General features: G+C 58.3%; 1 protein-coding gene across 1 annotated transcript in view; it reads left to right on the top strand.

Annotated features, from left to right (window-relative positions):
* The window catches only part of FAM53B (family with sequence similarity 53 member B), a 76001-nt gene that overhangs the window by 52144 nt on the left and 4694 nt on the right, over window positions 1-19163 (top strand).

The raw sequence follows: 19163 nt of genomic DNA, 5'->3' as shown, positions 1-19163 counted from the left end.
CCTCACTGTAGACCTGGAGGGAACAGTGACCGTGCGTTCAGACTGCCTCGGCTTGCCATAGGCACTTCTGCAGGGGGAGAGGGGTGTCAGCAGCTCTCCCAGAACTCCTGGGCATGTGTCATGCCTGCTTCTAGCCTCCCCTAAAGCAACAATCCCAGTATTGCAGTCTAACAAGGGAAGGCAGGGCTCACGGAAGGGGGGGGTGGGGGAAGAGCCACAGAGAGCGACCTTTGCCGCTTGCGCCGGGAGGGCAGGGACACTGAGTCACGTCCACTGAGAGTCTGATCTTGTGTCTTCAGCCCATGGCTTAACATCCCAAAGGCCCAGAGCTGAGAGTGAAAGGACCGAGGGAGGAAATGGCAGGTGGAGCCATGACAGTGGGAGCGTTTCTCCTCCCTCTCCCAGCCGGCACTGCAGCCTGCTTGGGATTCTCTCTCGCCTCTCTCTGCCCCTCCCCGACGTGTTCTCTCTCGCTCTCTCAAAATAAATAAATAAACATTAAAAAAACCAAAAAAACAGGCTCAGGGAAGGTGTTTGAGCCCACCCAGGGTCCAGAGCAAACATAGTCTGCATCAAAGCTGCAGGGGGAACATTCTTACTGCACCCAGCAAATGCCTGCGAGCAGGCAAGCTGCAGGTGCAGATCGGGGACCTGGGTGGGGGGAGGGGGGGAGATGGAACGCTGCCATCTTAAGACCAGGGTTTCGTAGCCTCGGCACCGTTGGCGTCTCCGGCTCGATGACTCTTTGTTGGGGGGGGAGGGGCTGTCCCACTGTCCCATGTCGTGGGATCCCTGCCTCTCCCCACCAGATGCCCACGGTCGCTGCACCTCCCCAAGTCACGACAGTCCCTGCAGTGACATTGTGCGATGGAGAACCACAGGGGGAGTGAAAGACCTTGGCCTCCCTGGTGGCCACTGACTCTGGGGCTCTGTCACGTGTTTGGCCTCAGACAAGAAACCTGATCCTTCTGAACCGGGCAGTGGCAAAGGACAGGTGCCTTCTCCGTGCCCGCTCGGCTCGAGTGCCATGCAGGGTGGGTGGAGCTGGGCGGTGGGGCGTCCCGTTACCTGCGGACACGGGCAGTACGGGGCCTGCTGCCCCTCCGATGGGTGTGTTAGCTTTGCCAGCCCCACGTTTTCTGTTCTCTCCATCTCTGAGTCCATGTCCCCAGAGCTGGGAAGGATGGGGACGCTGTCTGATGGCTTCCCAGGCGATGCTGGGGTGGCCCCGACCCTCTCCAGGGGGAGCAGGCCAGCAGGCGTTTGCCAGACCGCTGCCGGCGGTGTGCACCACGGCTTTTCATGAGAAAAGGCGCCAGAGTCCCACTGCCACGGCAGAGAGCCATCTTGCTCATTAATCAGGACTTCGGGATTCTTGGGGCCATCTTAGCAACTGCTTGGCACCAGCCCTACTCGATTTGCCGTCACCTGTCTGCCGTGAGAGCGGGCCTCTCCTGGGAGACCGGAGGAGGGAGGGTGCCGCCACCAACTGGGCCCGTCCCCAGAGCCTGTTTCAGGGGCCGAGACTGCGCCTCTCAGCGGGGCCCCAGAAAGCGCTCCGTTAGGACCAGTGTTGTTTTTGTTAGGACTCTCCATTTTCAGCATAAAAGCTTAGAAAAGCGAAGCCGGACCCATGGTCCCAGGCCTTCTTTTGAGGACGAGGAGGAGGGGGCAGGGGCCAGCTCTGCTCAGAGAGCACCGTGATGGCAAAGCCTCTGGGCGGGCCCTGGCTGCCCCTTCCTGTGCTGAGGGCCCATCCAGCTCCTTGCGGGGCCACCAGGGCACCCTCGGACTCCCCCATCGAGCCTGAGCTTGATCACGGCTCTGCTGCTGCCACCCCCGAGAGAGGTGGCCACTGCTGGGGTCTTCGCCTCGAGGGTCTGGTTTCTCCCCTGCATTTCATCTTATTCGGGGGAGAATGCAGGCCCCCTCAGATTCCCACTCGGGGGCAGGTGCTCCAGCAGTGCTGGGCCCACAGTCAAGAGACCCGCGACCCCCATCCCTTCTGTCTCCCAGTCTCCCGACCAGAGGAGGCTCTGGCTATCCGCCCCTGCATCCCTCCCACATTTGCATTGTCACCGCCACCCCCAGGACCCGCCCGCCTTCCCTGGTCAAGCTTTCGGGCTTTGCTCCTCTCTCTAGAGGCCCCCTCCAGGCGCCATCTCAGAAACAGACATCCCCAGCCTTTGCGAGCAACCCAGGGAAGTGTCCTCTGGCTTCCTCCTGCGGCAGAAAGTTTTGAGCAGTGCGCTTCTGAGACGTGCCTGGGGGAGGACCTCATGCTGCTCAGATACCCCGGGAATTTGGAGCAGAGCTGCTGATGCCGCGCAGGTCAGCCGGAATTAACGTGCATTTTGCTGAAAAACAGAGTCGCCCCCACATCTTCATCCATTGCCGGGCTAGGCGCTGTCCTGGAATTCTAAAGGGCGCCAGGAAGGGAGGCGGCAGGGCAGCAAGAGCCCCTCGTCCGTTTCTGGGGGTGTGATTGGCCCTGGTGGAGCCCAGGCTCTTTGGTTTGCTAGCAGAGCTTCTGAGCGTGGTGGCCGCTGGGCCGTGAGGTGCTCAGCGGTCATGGCGTTGGCCGTCACCGGGCGAGGCCGTGTGTGCCACGTGCTACCCCGGCCATTCCGCAAGGTAGCGTCCTCATTGCCGCTTTCCAGTTGAAACAGGCCCAGAGGGCCAGAGTGGCTGGGCATTGGGGAAACAGCTAGAATGTGGCCAGGCCTGGGTCCTTCCTTCTTGCCAACCATGACTGTCTCAACAGTCGCTTGCTGGCTTGCAGCTTGCTGGCCTGCTGTCCTCCGGGCGTCTCGGGGGCCGGCGGGGGGGTGGCGGATTCGCCCCCGAGGCGTGTCAGCCCTGGAGCAGGGCCCACTCCCACCCAGGCTCGAAAATGTTCCACAGACCCCAGCGGCCGATGCCCAGGCGGGCCCTACTCCTTCCAGAGGCCCCTGTTCCTCGCCTGCCAGTCGCCCCCGGAAGAGCCCAGCATTCACAGCTGCGCCTGAACCTTCGGTCTGGGCCCCTCCCCAGGAGCGCCCTGGGAGGGATCACACTTTTAATTAGCCTGGTTTGGGGACGGCGGGCTCCAAAGCCCCTGGAGGTGAATGCGGCCGGCCTCGCTTTTGGAATCGGCTGCCAGTGGACACAATGTAGCTGTAGGAATGAAAATGAGGAAGAGAAAGACCCCCAGGCTGGGGTTTTTAATTGGCACTGTCCTCCCGGCCCTGCGCCCGCCTGCCGGCCCTCCCGGGGCTCTGTTTGGGGCGGCCGGGCCCAGGCTGCGAGCGGCGGAGCCTTTCACGGCCTCAGACTGATTTAAGTGGCCCTGTATAGATCCCGGCAGCCCCCGCTGAAAGGCCCGGCGCGGTCTCCGTGCCGTTGAACCCTGGGAAATTTATCAGCCACCTGCGCGTGGTGAATGGTGATAGCCGCTGAGAGCCCCGCCGAGCCGCCTGGCCTTCAATGGGCCCCGGGCCCTGCCGGAGAGAAAAGATTTTTCTAAAGCCGCAATTAATTTTTTTCCCCCAATCAATTGGGAGGTTGCTTTCTTGTTTTCCGCCGGGTGAGTGGGGCGCTTGATTCTGTGCGTGTCCGCCAACCTGGGCGCTCTGGCAATTGATGTTCCTCTCGAGAGACAGAGCATGGCTTTCGTTCTCACCAGCCACCGAGGACGGGACTTTTTTGTTTGTGTTTTGTGTGTGGGTCTCTCTGCCTTTCTCTTTTTCTTTCTCTTAAGATCATCTCAAGCTAATAGTGAGAAAAAAGGCATGTGAGCCATTCCGCCTGGGCAGGTCCCACAATACCTTCAGGAACGTCCATTTTTCTTGCTTTCATGGAAACACTATGAGGTCTCTCTTGCCGGGGACAATGGCGAGATTAAAAGAGGGAGGGAGCACGACAGAAAGCGGGAAGTAGAAAGGCAGTTCAGCCCGACCGCCTGAGAGCTTTATGCTGCCATTTAAAGGGGTTTATCCTGGACTCGCCCCCGCCCTGCCGGAAGGATTGGCTGAAACCTCTTGGTTTATACCTAATTTTGCAGTGAGAACCAGTTTTAAGCGCAGAAGAGAGAGAAGGCCCCCCTTTGTCTCAGGAGTCAGTCACGGCGTTTCTGTGAACATAAACTGTGCGTGTATGTGTGTCTGGGTCGGGTACTGACCCACGGGGGTCTCAGGTTCCTTGTTCACTCGGGGACGTTGCTGCCAGGACGTCAGCCTGGCTGCTGTTGTGGCCGAGCGGGATGCCTGCAAGCCGGCCTGAGCACCGTCTGTCTGTCAGGGCCGCCAGGGCAGGGCTCACCCTTCCCCCCAGCCCGCCCCAGGCCAGTCCTCCTAGGCAGGGGAGGTGCCAGGCTTGAGAAGTGGCATCTGGGGCTGTCTGGGCTCTGCCAGGCCCGTCTGTCACAGCAGAATCACTCTGGCCCCTCTGCCTCGACCTTGAAGCCGGCCTCTCCTGCTTTGCTCCAGGAGAGCTTGTGGTGTGAGAGAGAGGCCTGTCGCTACGGGTCTGTCCACGTGCGTGGCTCTGGCTTTCACCCCCTCTTGTCTGGGGCCCCAGCCTCGTTAAGATCCCTGACCTGCTTGCTGGGCAGATTGCTGATAAGCCTCGACACAGCCAGCGTCCTGGAGAGGGAAAAACTAGCCAAGGGCTGTGTGGCCCAAGTGCTGCAGCCCCACGGCTGGCTGCAGCTGCAGTGACCTGCCGGTTAGGGCCCCCGTGACTCATTCTCCCTCGAGGTCTGCAGGGTGATATGTGCACATGCCATTTTGCTCAGATGGAGAAGGGCTGTTCTCGCTGGGTGACCTCACAGGCTCCTCAGCCACTGTAGGCCTCAGCTGCCTCATCCGTAAAGTAGGAGACTGACATTTGCCTCCTAGGGGTCCCGGAGGGATGGGCGAGGCCACGGGCACCGAGATTCTTGCCTGCACTTAGTAGACACCCGTTTCAAGGGAGCACGAGTGTCCGAAGCTCTCAGTGTCTTAAGGCCCGCCTCTCTGCTTGGAAGACAGAGGGCAGAGGAGGGGCCAAGGGGCAGGGACCTCTCTTGGGGGTGGGCCGGCCTCTCGGTCTGCTTGTTTTCTAAGGCTATGGTGGCAGCTCCCACAGGGATTTGAGAGCCTTATCCCTCGAGGCCGCTGCGGCTCTGGCTCCCCATTCCAAGGGAACCCAGGCCTCTGCCAATGCCACACGGTGCCTGGCGGCTCCTTTTTGTGGTAGCCGCTTGCAGATGGGAAATGAGGGACTTCCCCATGGGTTCTGTGCTTTTTCCAAACTGTCATACATTTTTATTTTTGCAAGAGAGAAGTGGGCTCATTTCCTGACTTGGGCCCAGCCAGTGATGGTCTGAGGCCAGAGGCTGAGGCTGCAGGCCTGGAAGCTGGTCTCCTGGTGGCGGGCACCTCCTTTGGCCCCACTACAGCTCGCCTTACCCTTCTGGACCAGGAGAACCACTGAGGGGGTCAGAGTCAAATTGACCGTGTCATCAGTCACTGTAGGAATTACAGCATCTTGAAGCAATTACAAGATGGCAGAGCTGTGTGTGTGTGTGTGTGTGTGTGTGTGTGTGTGTGTGTGTGAGAGAGAGAGAGAGCGAGCGAGAGAGAGAAATGTGCATGTGCACGTGCATATGCATACATTTATGTCTAACAGGAAGAAGGAGCAGGGGCCAACCTGGGACCCTCAGGAAGATGCCTGGGATTCTCTGCACATCGAGGGTGCTGTAAACGCCACCCTGCTGGTTTCCTTTGTTTTGTCTTGTTGGTTTGCCTCCTCCTCGGTGCTTTTTAGCCTTTTCCCCCTGACACATCATTCATCACCTGGGGGTGGGCTCCAGAGGAAAGTCATATACTCACGGCCTTTGCCCCTTCCTTCTATCTGGCCAGGGGCCTGGCCCTGCGTGGGGTCAGCCTGAGCACACCCTCCCGCCCGGCCTCTTGCCTGGCTGTTGCCTTGCTGGTGTCCCAGATCAGGGGGGCCCCGTCCTTTCCCTCTTTCTCTCCTTCCTACACTGTGACACTTGGTCCCGCAGACAGACTGCTGGGGTTCAGATCGTCCCCGCTTTCTCCCCATGTGGCCTTGGCACGTTCCTGACCGTCTGCTGATGGTGCCGTACTACCCCTTCCTGGGGTTGTCGTGAGCATTCAGCGGGATGGTCCCTGTGAAGCTCACTGTAAGTGCCCAGTAAACGTTAGCTCTGCTGGTGTCAGAGGCCCCACAGCTGCTAGGACACGAGAACGAACCCCCAGAAATGCCGACTTTGTTCCCAAATGAGACAAGATTCCAGGGGATGACGGGTGGGATTTACAGTAGCTCGGCCCTGTGAGTCAGTTTTCTATACGTGAAGAAATGCCTGGATTTAAGCGTGATTTAGGGCTGCTACAAGCCTTGCACATTCCTCGGGGGCCGTCTTGGGGGCCATCTCGGAGCCTTCGTTGTCCCCAGAGCCTTTGGCTGTTGGGATTTTTACCAAGTAGCAGGTGAGGATTCCGCTGGTGGCTTGGTGGTGGAAATTAGGTTGGGTTTCCGTTCTGAATTTCGGCAGCGTGATGGGTAAGGGCACAGGCTTTGAACAGACAGAGCCGGGGTCGAGCCTGGCCCCACCACTGCCCTCTGGGAGTTGGCCGAGTCAACCTTCAGCTGTCTGCATGTGCGTGGGGTGCTGACAGAGCCTGTCTCTTGGCATCGGAGGCTCATGTGGTAGAGCCTGGAGGTTCCCCCGGTGCTGGTCCTGCGCATCCGTCTCAGGTATATTAACTCGGACCGTGAGGGCTTCTGGGGCCTTCTAGGTGCCTCTCGAGTGGCGGGTGCTATGTTCGCACATCCTGTCAAACAATTTAAACAGCAGCGAACAAAGGAGAAAAAATAGAAAGGGAAAAAATAAGCCTATCAGGAAATTAACAGTTATGTTGAGGTGTGTCCCTGGGAAAGTCAAAGAAACAGAGACCCGCCCTGGCCAACCCTTCCGGAGCCCGCGGTCAGGCCTCCAAGTGGGAGCCACACTCTGTCAGCAGGCTGATGCCTCGAGCCGGGCCATCCAGCCACACGCTCCCTTCCACCCGAGGTCAGTGTCGTGATTCCCATCGTGGGAGTGGGAAGGATCCGTCCAGGGTTACCAAGCTAGAGAGCACAGACACCCCTATCTGTTCGGTCGCATGTTCAGGGCCACACCTATTCTACTGAAGATAGGGCTCTTTCACAGCCCCTTGTGGACCTCCTGGCACCTCCAGGGCCCCTTATAGAAACGTCTCCTGGCTGCCTGCTCCTGGCCCAGAACCTGGGTTTCCTGCCGGTCCTGGTGGAGAGCACTGAACCCCCTGCCATGCTGCCCCGTCCGTGGAGCCCAGGAGCCCCTGCACTAGGGGTTCCCTGCCCGGGTGCTGCTGGGTAGCAGGGACTGAGGAGTGCCTTGGGCTGGGGGCCACAAGTGTCTGGAAGTCGAGTGAGCACAGCCCAGCCTCCCAGATCGGGGCACTCCTTGTCCATGGTCGTCCAGTTGCCCCCCATCGTTCCTCCCTGTGGGTACACTGGGCAGAGCTGGGACTCTGAGCCACGTCTGCTGATCCAGACGCCCTGAGGTCCGCGCCCTGCCACAGCATTGGATCTGGTTGGGGAGATGGACGAGAAGGTGGGTCATCCCAGGAAGGGTGCCTGGTGGGCAAGAGCCCAGGGCGAGTCCCCCAGCCCCACCCCATGGCTAAGCAAGTGTCTCGCCTGCCTCCAGGGGAACTGAAGCCCTCAGGTGAGGCGGTCCTCTGATGGGGCCCCCGGGGCTTCGGGGCACCGGGACCCCATGCACCCTGTCACTGCCACTCACCTTGGCCCTGCCCAGAGAAGCGGAATGTGCCCAGGAATGTCCCGCCACGCCCGGTGCCGGCAAGCCTGTCCATGGCCACCTGCCCTGCTCGGGCAAGCTGGGGCATGGCCCGGCCCGGCCGCTGCCACTCCTCGCCCCCACGGGGCTCTGGTGGCCAGTGTGGGCCCGCACCTTTCCCCAGCATGCCTGGAATTCTGCCCTCGCAGTGAGACACGGATGGGTGAACGGCTCTCCTGCTGCTGCTCAGGCCTCTCTGCCTCCATCTTGGCGCAGCTGGGCGCCATAAAGCGGTGTTGAAATCCCGCTGAGTCGGGCCCTGTGTGTGGTCTCATCTCGTCGCCACCAGAGCCCCCACGAGAGTGGTTTTATTTCCCCATTTTACAGATGGGGAAAGAGAAACTGAAGTTGCCTAAGGGGATCGAGGAGGCACCGTCCTGGTAGCGGAGGTGGGGGGGGTGGTTCTGCCCCAGACGGGTCCCATTTCAACCTGTTACTCAGTACCCGACCCCATTCCTCTAGACCTCAGGGGTGCGGTGAGCAGACCCGTTCCCTGGCTGGGCCCTCCAGAGCCCGCCAGCCCACCCATGGATGTGGGGGCAGGGGATGGCGTTGTAGTTGGGCTAGGGAGAAAGAGGTTTGGGAAAGGGGTGATCCTGGCTGGCGGAGGGCACCCCCTGGAGGAGCTGAGTGGGCAGGGAGGCCGCGGGCGAGGCCGGAATGAGCAGAGCTACTGGGGCCGCTATGAGCTGCCAACCGGGCCTGTGGCCCTGGAGTGAGACGTTTGCTCTTTGTGAAGCCTCAAGGAGGAAAACGCTGGGTCAGGTTTGAGCCACGTTGAGCTGAGAGACCCTCGAGACATTCATGGGGCCCGCTACGTCCCAAGGTTGGAACAGGGTCTGGCCTCAAGGGGGCCGTTTGGGACCATGGGGCAGAGGAACAGTTCTGATTTGGATTTGGTGCCAGGCCTCAAGTCGAGTCAAAGCTGGTGAGGCACAGCAGCCTCTCAGGGCAGGGTGGGGACACCCTGGGCTCATGCAGGACGACTGTCTCATTGTGCAGATGGGCCCGGAGCCGGCAGGACTTTCCCAGGACACGCCCGTTGTGTGGCAGGCTGGGGCCAGAAGCCAGGTGCCCACATCCCCATCAGGCACATCCTGGATAACACTGCCCTTGGAGCGTATTCGTCATCTCTTACCTCCTACAGCCTGCCGTGAGGCCCAGAGCCAGCAAGGGTGACCCTTGGGAACCACCTCTTCCCAGAACAGAGGACAGATGGAGGCCCAGAGGGGAGCAGGTTTTGCCCGAGGCCCTCCTAAATGGCGCCAAGACCTTGCTTCTGATGCCCCTGCCAGGGACCATTCTCCTACCTCCAGCACCTTCCCAGGGGAGCCGTCACCCTCGGACTCCTGTCCTTGACCAAGTCACAGAGCAGGGCAGGGGCCGATGTCACCTGCCGTGGCCAGCTTCCTAGCCAATGAGGAGCCTCTCCAGGTGTGGGGAGGGAGCCTACCTTGACGCTGCAGGGGTGAGGGCAGCTGGACGTTTTGTACTGGTCCTCTGGGGCCTCTTCTCAGAGGACCTTGACAGAACAGGGTACCCCGTGTGTGGTGGGGGACCTGGCACATCCCTGCTCCCCGAGCCTGCCCTCCCACTCTGACCACGTCGACAGGTGCCGAGCACTGAGGAGAGCCAGCACTGTCTGTAACCACGCAGGACGCCGGCCCCCAGGAGTGACGAAGGGTGTGTGTACCCACCGGGGAGCCAGGCTCATCCTAAGGTGGGGGGCACGTTGTCATCTGAAAGGGGCGGCCTGTGAGGGGCTTCTGGACTTCTGCCCTTCTCCGTGCTGAGGCCTGTTCGAGCAGATAAATCAGGCAGGTGTGTTCCTGCAGCATTTACCTACCTTTCTTCCTGATTTAGATTCTGTTGTTGGGGAGGAGAGAAGAGGTCCTACCCCCCACGTGCCAAACTGAAAGGAAGTACATTTGAGTCTGACACTTGGAACTTAATCTCTGCTTCTCATCTCTTTGCCAGATGTAGAAATACGACGGCAGGTAGACAGGGGGCTCCGACCCACCCACCGTGATCGTGGAAGACTGGCCCCGAGGTCCATCTTTGGCGTGTGTCCTAAAGGCCCCTCGTGACGGTGCCACCGTCAGGCAGGGCTGGACAGCTGCTCCGAATGGCTGACACGGGCCCGTGCGGACAAGGCTGGCGCCCCATCCGAGCGAGGGGCCTTGTTCCGGGAGAGCCGGGGTTTGGGCACAGAGCGGCCCCCGGCCCCACCTTGGGCGCCCGCAGAGCCTGGCAGTATTCTGTCACGGAGCCCGAAGCCCCTCACCAGCTTCTGCCGGGTGGGTGGGCGGGGAGCCACGCGAACCTCTGCGGCGGCGAGATGTTTCCCAGGGATTTCCCCCCAACCGTGTTCTGTGAAAGCGCCCACCGGCCGCGTGGGCAGGCCCGCACGCTGGCCGCCCACACACACACACGTCTGGCGCATGTGTGGCCCATTTGCCGGTTCGGGGTTGGCACTTCCTGGTGTTTTCACATCCTGTGCTTGTAAGAACCTCACATTTAATTTGGTGATTATTAAGTGCAGGAACCCAGGGCTGGGAGGGCTACACGGTTTTGCAAAGTGCCGTTTTAAAAAATGCATAAGCCTCGCTCCTGCCAATAAGGGAAGAAACAAAATCAAAAAGAACTTTGATGAAGAAACAACAAAATGATTTAAAAAAAGTTTTTATTTTTTCATAAATCATACAAATATTATAGAGATTATTTATAAATAATTAGTTACAAATATTACTTATAGATAGATGAAGAGGGTCAGGGGGAGGGGCAGAGAGAGAATCCCAGACAGACTCCACGCTGTCGGCACAGAGCCCGATGTGGGGCTCAGTCCCTCAAACCCTGAGATCATGACCTGAGCTGCAATCAAGAGTCAGGCACTCAACCAACTGAGCCACTCAGGCGCCCTGAAATATCAACATGACTTAATATGGAAATGGGGGTCTTCTTTTTTGGAAAATGTCAGTGACCATTTGAATAAGGTTTTGCCCGAGGGTCATCCTTTTACTTCATTTCTAACTTGGTATATATCCTCCTCTTACACACACACACACACACACACACACACTCACACGCACGCACGCACGCATATATATTTTCTTTTTTGATAGTTACAGTCACACATTGGGTGCAGAGATTACTTAAAAATAAAATCTTAATGCATTAAAAAAATTAAAATCTTTAAAACAAAATGGAAGGTTTAGTTTAGTGGTTTTCTTACATTCCCCAGTCTGTATGTTCCTATTGGTGTGCCTGTGGATCACCACAGTCCATTTTAAAATCTTTCATTGCCCCAGAAAGAAGCCCCGGGCCCCTAGCAGTCACTTCCCAGTGCCCTCGGCCACCCCCAGCCCCAGGTAACCTGTAATGACTTTGCGTATGGATTTGTCTGTTCTGGACTTTTCACGTAGGTGGGATCCTGCAGCACGTGGTCTGTCACGTGGCTGCTTCCACTCAGTGTCATGTTTCCCAAGTTCACCTCCGTTGTAACAGGTGTCCGTGATTCTCCTTTTCGTGGCCAGATAATATTCCGTCGTTCCCAGACCACATTTCACTTATCCATTCGCTGGTTGATGGACAGTGGAGTTGTTTCCACTTTGGGGGCAGGAGGCAGGATGCTGCTGTGAGATCTCGTGTACACATTTTTGTGTAGACGTGTCTTCATCTCTCCTGGGTGTGTGCCTAGGGGTGGAGTTGCTGGGTCACATGGTAACCCTTTGAGAAACTGCCAGATTGTTTTCCAAAGCGACTGTACGATATTACATTCCCACCAGTGCTTTCGGCATTTTTTTGACACATACAAGTTCTTAATCACATGTATTCATTATTTTATGGCTTTAGATGTTGAGTTTTAGAAAGGCCCCTTTATCCCAAGATTATAGAGGAATTCTGTGTTTCTATGATTTATATCACAATCTTTGGTCAGTGTGGGTGGAGTGTGTGTATGTGGCATAAAGGTGGAGCCCTCTGTGTTGTTGTTGTCGTCAATGGCTCTCCATTGGTGACAAAGTATTGTCATAAAAATTGAAATTGAAAATTCACTGAATTTTCCATTGAAAATTCCATCTTTTTCCTCTCTACTTTGAGATTTCCCCCTTTATAAGCACTGGGTCTGTTTCGTAACATCCCCTTAGTCTCTGTGTGTCCTCACACGGCCCGTATACTCTTGGTTGTTAAGGCTTCGTTAGATGTTTTAGCATCTGATAGGGAGAGTCCCTCCTCAGTGTTCCGTACAGTTTGCCTGATTGCTCTCTCCTGTTTATCTTTCCAGTAAACATTTGAGAATCATTTTTGTTTTCAGATGGCGGGGGAGGTGCGATTGATATTCTAGGAATTAACTTGGGGAGAATTTATACTTTTTCTGAGGTCAAGTCTGCAACATACCACGTAATTCTCTGTCTGTGCAGGCCTACGTTTGTGTTCTTTACAGTTTTCTTCAGATCATTTTTCCCAGTTCTTAGGTTTTTATTCCTAGAGATTCTACCTTCTGTGTTGCTACGGTGTCTGCTCTTGCGAGCAGGTTTGGGTAAAAAGGGCAGTTGGATTTGACCACCAGTAGTGTATAGATTTTTTTCCAAAAGCCGAGCCCCATGACCCCTTCGCCGGGCAGTGCTGTGTCTCCAGAGTGCCCCGGGGCACACCCTGTGCCCCTGAGCACGGTGCAGAGGGGGGCAGAGTGTGGACGGGAGGAGCTCAAGCTTGCCAAGCCACCTTCGTTGGCCTCTTTGGTGCTGTCACTGCAGTTAATTCTCCAAACAATGCTGTGACTTTGTTTGGGGCTCTTAATTAGCCCCATGGTCCAAATGAGAAACTGAGGCTCAGGAGTGTAATGATTTGCCAAGGGCCCACAGAGGGCACGTGGGAGCTGGGATTCCAGCCCGGGCTTGTCCAGTCCTTTCTGGGCTGCCGTCCTGCCTGAGGATCAGACGTTCTCCTGAGCACAGCCCGGAAGTCAGAGGTCTGGTTGCACATCAGCTTAGCTGTGCCGCTCGGGGCGGGTCTCATCCTGGGTCCGGACCTCAGTCTGCCAGTCTGCAAAGTGCACGTGGTAGACTGGTTGATAGTTTGCTCACTCTTGCAGAAAGGATCCTCTTTTTCTGGAACTGAGACCTAGAGCTGCGAGGGCCCCCTACTCTGTAGTCCTGGCTCCCTGTGCCCTGACATGGCCCTCAGGGCACCCAGCTCCAGGTAGCTGTGCAGAAACCAGTGCCCACCATGCCTTCTGAGGACCCACCTTCCGTGCCCCCAGTCTTGCTGCTGGAGAAGCTGTATGCCCCCCCCCCCGCCCCACACACACACCACGTGCATGCTGGCAGCACGTTAGCCTTGGCCGCCTGCCAGAGCCCTGTGTGCTTTGGAAAGGTCCCTCGACTTTTGTTAGGCAAGGAATTCTCACGCCAAGCCGAGATCGAGGTGGCTTCGCAAGTCCTGTCCTGAGTGGCTGGCTGGGATGCGTGCTGCAGAAACAAAATGTTTATTTTCCGATTGCCAGAGTGCTGGAAGGCTCTTTGGCATGGGCTTCTACACCTTCTGTGTCCGGGCAGGCCATCTGCCCCCTGGGGGCCTGGTGCAGAAACAATGTCTGCCAGTGTGGCCTGGGGGAGGAGGGGCGCCATTCAGCGGGCTCGCAGGGCTCTAGGCCACCAAGTCCTGTCCTTGCCCACAGCACCCTGGGGACCTCAGGGCTGCGCAGATACACAAGCCAAGCCAGGTGGGGCTAACCAGCTGGGTCCCTCCTTCTCGTTCCCCCCAGGCTGCACTGAGCACCTACTGTGAGGCAGCCGCTCAGCCAGGCAGTGGGGTGTAGGGTCCAGGCTGTGTGGGACCAGGCAGCGCACACACAGGCTTGCGGCTGGCTTGCAGAAGGGACAACGCAAGGCTGAGTTTCGGGGGGTAAATGGGAGCCTGGCAGGCGAAGAGGTGTTCAGTCAACATTCGCGGCCTCTACAGAAGTGAGTTGGGGAAACCGAGGCACAGGACGGCAGGGACTTCCTAGTAAGTGCCCAGGGCCATCCTTCTGTCCCACAGATACTCCCTGGCCCACTGGGCTGTTTGGTTCTAGAACCTGTGATCTGGGAAGAGCCCCGGGGAGCCAGTGCCAACCAAGTCAGCAGCGCTCCGGGGCCCCAGAGGCTCCCCTTGGGGGCAACTTTATTTCCTATTTTCAGGCTTCAGCAACCCAGGCTTATCTGGGTTTCCCTGATCCCTGTGGGTAGAGAAGCAGTCCAGGCTCAAAAAGGCTGCCTCTTGTGGAGTCCAAAGGGAAGCATTTCACAGAATTGGGCTGGGCCTTGACACAGGCCTGGGCGAGCAGCTGGCCCGCCCTCCGCAGGAAGCGGGGCTGGGCCGTGGCGGGGGCATGACGATGAGGTGTCCCGAGCGAAGGGCTGGACTTCCCGGGGTCCTGTGCGGCCGCCTTCAGCGCGGGCTGGCTCACGCCCCCGTGCTCAGCCATCTCCAGTCCCTGTCACCAGACCCAACCTGCTTCCTCGGGCCCCAGGGCTTCTTGTGAGAGAGACGGGTACGTGCAAGATTCAGATTTATCAAACATGGTTTCAAGTTGGGCCCGACAGACGCTGGTACCTTTTTCTCTTCTGTGACATAGTTAAAAACGACGACGACCGAAAACCCAGACACCCCAGGAAACCTCATGTCTTGCCTTCTTGGGTGTTTCTGTGCCAACTTCCAGCATAAATGAGACTTAGAAAATTTCTAGGCCACTCGCCATTCTCGTGGCCTGGTGTTTTCTTGATACTCAGAGAGTTCTGTTCCCATGAAAATGTCTGTCTGGGGGAGGAAATGCCTCTGCTTAGGCAGAGCCTTGAGCCCAGGACTTCAGAACGGCCGCCGGGCTCCTGGAAACTCAGGCCAGGACGGGGACCGGGTCTGATCATCCTGACTCGTTGGTTGGAGCTGTTTATGCCCCTCTTTCTGGAGGGATGACGCCCTAAAAATGTGTCACACAAAGAGGTCTGTAAAATCGGATCCAAAAGAGGAAGGCGGAATTAACAGGAGGAGAAGCAGAAGTCCACCTGGAAGGACATGGGCAGCGGTAGGAGCAGAGGGGCTCTGCCTCCTCCCCTCTGGGCAGGGGTGTGCCGCCGGGAGGCGGGTTTGCCCCGGCTCGACGCTCAGGGTGGCTTCCCGTGGGCGCTGTGCTCAGGACACAGAACGTCCGAGGAGAGGGGCCCCGGCAACTGCTCCTCCCCAGCAAACGCCCGGGAGGCCAGCTCCACTGTCGGGACTCTGGGGTCAGCCTCTGAGCGGGACCCGGGTTCCTGTCCTGGAGGGTCAGCAGTGGGGGACCTAGACCTGGGCCCGGTTCTTCCAGGTCCAGCAGCTCTGTCTGAGCTCCTCCGTCAGGCCTTCTACGTTCAGGGGCCCAGGGAGGCGGGAATGAGAAAACCCACCTGTCCCCCTCGGGGTGGGACAGTCAGGAGAATGGGGACACAGCACTCCGACAGCCTACCTGGGCCCCGTCCTCGTCCGCAACCTCCAGCCTCCTCCCGTTCTCGGGAGGAGTCCGTTGTCCCGCCACCAGCCTTATGCCCTGGGCTGTTCTTGATAAAGCGTGTGGTGCAGTTCGGCTAGCGGATGATTCTGGAGGCGTCCCTCGTGCCCCTCCAGGCTGGCGTCAGAGCAGTAGCCCTGGACGAGGGGAGCGAGCTCGTGGGCCCAAGTCGGCGTGTGCAGCAAGATGGGGCCGGGTGTCTGTTGAGTTAGTGGAGTTTCCCCGAGGGGGGATGTGGCCTTTAGCTTGGAGCTCCAGCCAGAGATGCTGTCAGCTGGAGGGGCTGTGCCTTCGCCAGACTCGTCACAGTGTGGGTTGGGGGTAGGGGCCTGGGCGTGGAGAGGCTGCTGCCGCCCAGGGTCTGATGGGTCTCCGTCTGTGAGGATCACGCAGAGTTGTGCCAGGGGTGCACCGCAGAGGGCGAGGGCCTTTGTCTCTGTCCCCAGAGCTGGGCCAGGGGGCTCCCACACAGGAGGGTGTAGGAGTGAGTATCTGCACAGAAAGGGCATGTTGGGGGGGGGGGGGCACCGTTCCTGGCTGGGAAGCCCTGGGAAGACGGGCGGGGGCAGGCTGGAATGTGGCTGGCTAGAGCTGAGGTCTGGCAGGTCTGATGGGAACATCTTGACATTTAGGGGCTCCTTTCTGAAGTCGCCCCAGACTCTAGCACTGGGGTGCTGAGCACTGTTTCCGGCCACTGGCCTGAGGCCACACTGGTCACTCTTTCTGATCTTTGCGACCTGAGCAGGCTTGTGCCCAAGTCGGTGGCCAGTTCCTGGGCCAGGGCTGGGCCTGAAGAGAACAGAGTTTGGGGCAGACGTTTTTGAGGGCACACAGGCCTCCAGGCCTCCAACGGGCCCCTGCAGCGTCCTGTCGCGTGAGCTGCCAGGAGAGAGGCTGGGCGGGACTCTGCCCCCAGGGCATGGTGGGCACAAGGTAGCCGTACGCCCTGGGTGTCTTGCAGGCATTGGGTCGGCTCACCCGGGGGGGAGTCCGGGCAGGACACACACTGCCTCGTTGTGTCAGTCACATTATTCCTTCGCGGGTGGGGCATGTCACCAGCTGTGGCATTCAGCGGGCTGGTCTTGGCTTTTACTGTGGCTCAGATGGCTGAGTTTGAGTCAACAAAGCTTTCAAGGTGACATTGGCTTTGCAGCCAAGGGGCGGTGCCTTTGGGGACTATTGGGTGGGGTTCAGTGACAACCTGGGCTTTGCTTGGGATGATATTCACCAACCAAACCTGGTGGCTTCTTGCCCTGTTTCAAAGCAGAAAGGGCCCAGTTATTCCAGACAGCTTGGAGCAGGGTAGACCCAGGTGCCCTTGGGCGCCCTTGACAGAGCAGGTGCGCCGAGGTCCATGGGTTGGAGCGTCTTGTCTGAAGCCTTGGGATTCGGGGCAGAGCCCAGGACTCTCGCAGTCTGTCTGACCTCAGCTCTCTTTAGGGAATACTTGAGGCAAAAGCTGAAAGGTCCCAGCAAACCGGGGTCCCCAGCACCCTGCTGGCGATGTGGCTAATGTTTAACATGATTAGTGCCCAGACACACCCCGAGACATTTGCCATAAAGTCAGGCGCAGAGCCCTGCACCCTTCCCCACCTGCACCTTTAATCCACCGGGTCAGGCGGGGTGACCCGAGCAGCTTGGGAAGGTGAATCCTGTCCAGGTTTATGCCAGCGCTTCCCACCGTTTCCAGGTTACAGCTCCCAGGAGACAGCACCACCTGTTCAGGTGTTCCGCACACTGGGGTGAGCAGACATTGTTATTTTGTAACAGGAGTCACATCGCTGTGCACGGGGTACTTTTTTTTTTTATTTTTATTTTTTTAACATTTACTTATTTTTGAGAGAGAGAGGAGACACAGAATCCGAAACAGGCTCCAGGTTCTGAGCTGTCAGCACAGAGCCCGACGTGGGGCTCGAACCCACAAACCGTGAGATCACGACCTGAGCCGAAGTCGGATGCTCGACCGACTGAGCCACCCAGGTGTCCCAATTCTTATGTGCTGCACCTCCTGTAGGACAAAGAAACAGACTGCTCAGTGGGGTGGGGGCGCTGGGTCTGGCTCCCCAGGTGCCAGGGCTCCCTGACCTGTCCTCACTGTGTTCCTGTGCCTCCTTTGCCCAGGGCAGCTGGGGACACAGGCTGAGGGGGAAGGTGGACACCCCTGTCCGGGCAAGGCCATCTGCCTTCTGTCTCATGCCCCCTACCCAGTTCTCTTGTCCTGGCTCCGGTCCAGACAGGACAGGAGAGTGGCTGGGAGGCAGCACGGGCCCCAGAGACCCTCCCGTTGCAGGCATTTGGGGCCCCCACCCGCCAAGAGTCAGGCTGTGTTGTGATCTGGGAGCGTGTGTCTCCAGCCCTGCACTGTGACGGGATAGGGAATGTGCACTGTGCAGACTGAGGCCTCGTTGAACCCCACGGCGGCCCAGGCCCCGGGGCCAGTCTGGGGTGGGGTCGTGACTGGGGCGGATGGGGTGAAGGGTGCTTCCACCACGGCCTGGGCCAGCATCACGGGTCTGATCGGTGGCCCGGCCCCTCTCTCCTCAATCCTAGCCCTCTTACCCGGAGGCCTCCCCTACCCCCAGCACCCCAGCCTTCACCTTTCTCAGTTAATCAAAAGATTCCAAGAAAAGCAAACCCGTCAGAATGGTTTGCTCTGGAGCGTTCAGGAACAATGAGTGTGCACGCGACAGGCACAGCCACCTTCCTCCAGAGAGAGCTTTTCTTTTCCTTTTGCTGAGCCTGTTTCAGTAGCTTGTTCACCGTGACAGCCGGTGGTCATCTTTATTTCAGAGTGACCTACGAACACTGCAGCCTGTGATCTTGGTGTTCCAGAACCCTGCCCTCATTCCCCTGTGCCCCGCAGCATGCAGGGCCCTCTCTCCTGCCCTCCGGCACATCTCTTCTCTCGAGTCCCCTCTGAAAAGAGACCGCATTGCTGCTGGTCCTGTTGCGGGGGGGTCCCCAGGGCTAGACTGTGGGCACCTCTATCCATCACAGCCCTCTGCCCTGATTTTTGCTCTGCCGTGAAAGCGGGCAGTTAGCCTAACCCACTTGTGCACAGGGCTGGGCCTGCCCCGTCTGGAGAACAAGTGTCCCCAAGCACCTTGGATCCTGTTTAAGCTGTACCTGCCACTCGGGGAGGCGCCAGGCTGGCCCCACACAGAGGGAGCTCTTGGCAGCCACGCTTTCTGGGCCCTTCCAAGAGCCCTGTAGGACAGGTATGGACCATTGCCTCTTAACAGGTGAGGCCAGGGAGGCTGAAGGGTCTGCTTGAGGCCCCCCAGCCTCCCCTCCAGAAGAGCTGTGGCATCTGCCATCGAGTGCTTGTCAAGGGCACGGGGGCCTAACCCCCGCTGGAGAATCTACATCTCCAGGCAGGGCTCAGGCTCCCATGGAAACGAGGTCCCCGGATGGCTGGGATGTGCTCCGGGCTGGGACCTCAGCTCTACCCTCCTGGCCCCGTCTCCCACTCCCGATCATGGTTGAGTCGGGGGGTGAGCAGTAGAGCCCTCTGTGTGGTCCTGCAGCCTGACGAGGTTCTTACTCGGTCTGGAAATTCACTCTGGAGGTGTTCCTTCTACGGCCGAAGAGCCTTAGCCTCCCCTTGTCCGCAGAGACATGCTTTGCGGAACGTTTTATCGTGGGGTATTTGAGGTACTCTCTTCTTTTCAACCCAACAGTGGGACAAGGAAAATCATTTTGGTAAATTTTTGCATGCATCCTAAATTGTTTTCTGAAGATAGAAATCCCAGAAGTGAAACTGGCTGCTGA

This window comes from Panthera pardus, unplaced genomic scaffold (genome assembly GCF_024362965.1).
Source record: "Panthera pardus isolate Hobbes unplaced genomic scaffold, ASM2436296v1 HiC_scaffold_22, whole genome shotgun sequence".
NCBI lineage: Eukaryota > Metazoa > Chordata > Mammalia > Carnivora > Felidae > Panthera > Panthera pardus.
Note: the sequence above shows the minus strand (reverse complement) of the source record. Positions and strands in the feature narration are given on the sequence as shown.